At 41.7% G+C, this 4,010-nt stretch overlaps 1 long non-coding RNA gene across 1 annotated transcript; it reads left to right on the top strand.

Moving 5' to 3' along the window:
- The first annotated feature begins 935 nt into the window (after positions 1-935).
- Positions 936-3,578, top strand: LOC106725423. Its single transcript, XR_001361304.1, has 3 exons — positions 936-947; positions 2,265-2,268; positions 3,491-3,578. It is a non-coding gene; the product is annotated as an uncharacterized LOC106725423 (long non-coding RNA).
- The last annotated feature ends 432 nt before the right edge of the window (positions 3,579-4,010 follow it).

A 4,010-nucleotide genomic window follows, 5' to 3' on the forward strand; every position in this document is an offset into this window, starting at 1 on the left:
ACATCATTTTCTTGTCACTGTTGAAATCCTGTTTTATCACACTGTTGCTGGGGGACAGGAGGACACTCCTCTCCATAAAACTAGAGAATATTCTCTGTCAGGTACCCTGTGAGGCTTCGAAATTGTTGGGCCAGAATTTACATCACAATTCTGCCCTTCCTAGTTCTGTGAGCTTGATCAAGTTATTTCACTTCTATGTTCAGCTTTCTCCTGGTAAAATGGGAATACGCTCACCTTGTAAGTTTGTTTTAAGGGATAAATAAAAACATTTAGCTGAAGGAATGTGAATGGAAGCAGCATACTGGAGTGTGACCTTGTTGCCCTAGAGATTGCAGGGCTTCTAGCCACACTTCCCTGGATCAGAATCCAGGGTGTGAGGCTTGTTGTCTGTGTGACCTTGGACAAGCCCTTGACCTTCTGGACTTTAGTTTTCTCATCTGTAAAATGGAGCTAATAATCTCTAACCATCAAAGGGAGGACTAAACAGAGACTGGAACCAAGTAAGTGCTAAGTACATGGTGGTAGTACTTTTTAAACATAATAGTCATTGTCACTCAATCAGTCCATGAAGCTATAGCAAAAATGAAGCGAATAAAGGCGAATGTCTTTAAAAAAAATTTTAAGAGTGGAAAAGGATATCAGAGAAGAATGAATTTTTATTTTTATTTTTTATCTCAATCAGTTGAAGCTATAGCAAAAATGAAGCGAATAAAGGCGAATGTCTTTAAAAAAAATTTTAAGAGTGGAAAAGGATATCAGAGAAGAAGGAATTTTTATTTTTATTTTTTATTTTTTTTATTTTTTATTTTTTAATTAAATCTTTATTGTTCAGGTTACATTTGTTCTTCTTTTTTTCCCCCCCCCATAACTCCCCTCCTCCCAGTTCCCGCCCCACCCTCCGCCCTCACTCCCCACCCACTGTCCTCATCCATAGGTGCACGATTTTTGTCCAGTTTCTTCCCGCATCTCCCATTCCCCTTTCCCCGCCAAGAATAGTCAGTCCATTCCCTTTCTATGTCCCTGATTCATTATAATCACCAGTTCATTCTGTAAATCAGATTATTTATTCACTTGATTCTTAGATTCACTTGTTGATAGATGCATGTTTGTTGTTCACAATTTGTATCTTTACCTTTTTCTTCTTCCTCCTCTTAAAGGATACCTTTCAGCATTTCGTATAATACTGGTTTAGTGGTGATGAACTCCTTTAGCTTTTCCTTATCTGTGAAGCTCTTTATCTGACCTTCAATTCTGAATGATAGCTTTGCTGGATAAAGTAATCTTGGTTGTAGGTTCTTGGTATTCATCACTTTGAATATTTCTTGCCATTCCCTTCTGGCCTGCCAAGTTTCTGTTGAGAAATCAGCTGACAGTCGTATGGGTATTCCCTTGTAGGTAATTGAGTCTCTTTCTCTTGCTGCTTTTAAGATTCTCTCTTTGTCTTTTGCTCTTGGCATTTTAATTATGATGTGTCTTGGTGTGGTCCTCTTTGGATTCCTTTTGTTTGGGGTTCTCTGCGCTTCTTGGACCTGTAAGTCCATTTCTTTCACCAGGTGGGGGAAGTTTTCTGCCATTATTTCTTCAAATAGGTTTTCAATATCTTGCTGTCTCTCATCTTCTGGCACCCCTATTATTCTGATGTTGGTACGCTTGAAGCTGTCCCAGAGGCTCCTTACACTATCTTCGTATTTTCGGATTCTTTTTTCATTTTGCTTTTCCGGTTGGGTGTTTTTTGCTTCTTCGCATTTCAAATCTTTGACTTGATTCTTGCGCTCCTCTGGTCTGCTATTGGGTGTCTGTATAATATTCTTTATTTCAGTCCGTGTATGCTTAATTTCTAGTTGGTTCTTTATCATAGCATCGAGGGTCTCATTAGTTTTCGTGACTCTCTCCTCAAGTTTATTGACAGCTTCTAGCACATTTTTGCAAGCCCTCAAAATTGCGATTTTTAGCTCTATATCCTCCATTTCTGTCATGTTTTTTTGTCTCCGCATTTTTTATGCTTTCTTGGTGCACCCCCTAGTGGTCTTTGTGCGCAGTCTTGTTCTAGTTGAGCCTTGATTGTTGTAGTTAATACTAGAGGGATTTGACCACCAGGCCGACTGGCTGTGTGAATCAGCTGTGTCTGCCGCGGAAAACTTCTGTCCTCTGGGGAGGTGCTAATCTAGCCTTTGCCTGAGGCGATCTGGCAAATGGCTCTGCGCAGGGCTTGGGCGGGGCGGGCTCAACAGGGCGGGCGGAGGGAGCCGTTATGGTGCCCTCAGTCCTGTTCCCAGAGGCTCTGCTTCTCAGAACCCCCGGAACCGCTGCAAACCTCGGAGGGAAAGCTGCCTTCCAACTGATGCCAGACACTCCCGCTTCTCCCGTTTGGGTCCGAGTCCCCAGCGATTCGCCCGTATCTGGAGCTCAGAGTCTGAGACTCCCCCCTGACCGAAAACGACAACCGCGCTCTCAGCCACCAGCCCGCTTTGCGCGCGCACCTCCGCACCTGAGTTTTTTCCACACTGCGCCTCCTCTGAGCCTCGGTGTGCTGTTGTTTTTCCTTCTAGTTGAAGAGTCTCTCCTCAGCCAGCCTTCCTGTGGTTCTGGGAGATGTCCGTTCCGTCTTTTTAGTTGTTTTTTGAAGTGGTTGTTTGCGGCAGCAGTCTCCGGTGTTTACCTATGCCGCCATCTTGAGGAACTCTCAGAGAAGAATGAATTTTTAAATGAAGAATACATTAACGAGTGGGCATAAATATATGCTGGCTACAACTTATAAAAGGAGAGAGATGTGCTATATACCCATATTTCTGCAAGAGAATAGTAACTTTCAGCACATTCTCCCACAGTTCATGTGTGGCACCATGGTTAGTCATATCTGCCATGTTAATACTGTAGATTCCTTTTTACCACATTTTCTGGAACAGTCTGATGTACTTACTCTTGGGTTTGGATTTCTGGGAAGGCTTTCCTGTTAGCAGTTATGCAAATGTTTATAGAGCAATTGGGAAGATGGGGTTGAGAGAGAGAGAGAGAGAGAGACCAGTTCACAGGTTTACATCTTCCCATTTTAGAATGAAGAAGACAATAGAAATGGTAATATTCTCATTCATATTCACTGTAACTTCTTATTTTTTTCTCTTACTTGACTTTTCATTGTGAGAGGTTTTCAAACCATGGGAAGTCACTTGGAAATAAATAGGAAGGCTTTGTCCTCAGTTGGAATGAAAGGGAACTGGAGAGCAGGAGAAATAAAGATATGTTTTCCAAGCATTCCTGAAGTGACAGGAGGAACATTCTCTTGGGCTACCTCTGGCTCTCAGATATGAAACTTATTCCCCAACTGGGTAAGATTTAGGGAGAAAGACAAGTAGGCATTGTTTGTGGGAAATTCAAAGCGTTAAAAAATATCCCTAGAGTCTACATTGACTGTGAATGCAATCTTATCAATTCAGTAAGCACATAAAATGAGAAGGGCTATGCAGACAAGATATTTAGAAATATTTCCAAGTCAGTGGGGGCAATTAGCACTTGTTCCAACTGATGGCACATGCACTTTCTGAGCAGCACTTCAAAACTTACAAAGAAGTGGAAAATTGGGTCTCTGAATGGTTTGCCTCAAAACAAGAAATGTTCTATTGGGATGGTATCCACAAATTACCTGAAAGATGGGGGAAATGTGTAGCTAGCGCTATTAACCGGTTGATAATTAATCTGCATTATTAACCGGTAAATGGTAAATCCGCCTTAACGGTTAATAATGCGGATTTATCACCAACCGGTTAATAATGAAGTGCTGCTCAGAAAGTGCGTGTGCCATTGATCAAAACAAGTGGTAATCTGAAGGAGCAAGGTCTGGTGAATATGGCGGGTGGGTTAATACTTCCCAGGCAAGATCTTTTAACGTGTCTTCAACTGGTTTTGAAGTGTGTGATGGTGTGTCATCATGAAGCAAAATTAATTTGCCGTGTCTTCTGGCACATTCTGGTCAGTTCACGATTAAAGTGTGGTTCAAATTGATTATTTGTTGT

This window comes from Myotis brandtii, unplaced genomic scaffold, assembly GCF_000412655.1.
Source record: "Myotis brandtii unplaced genomic scaffold, ASM41265v1 scaffold163, whole genome shotgun sequence".
NCBI classification, from domain to species: domain Eukaryota; kingdom Metazoa; phylum Chordata; class Mammalia; order Chiroptera; family Vespertilionidae; genus Myotis; species Myotis brandtii.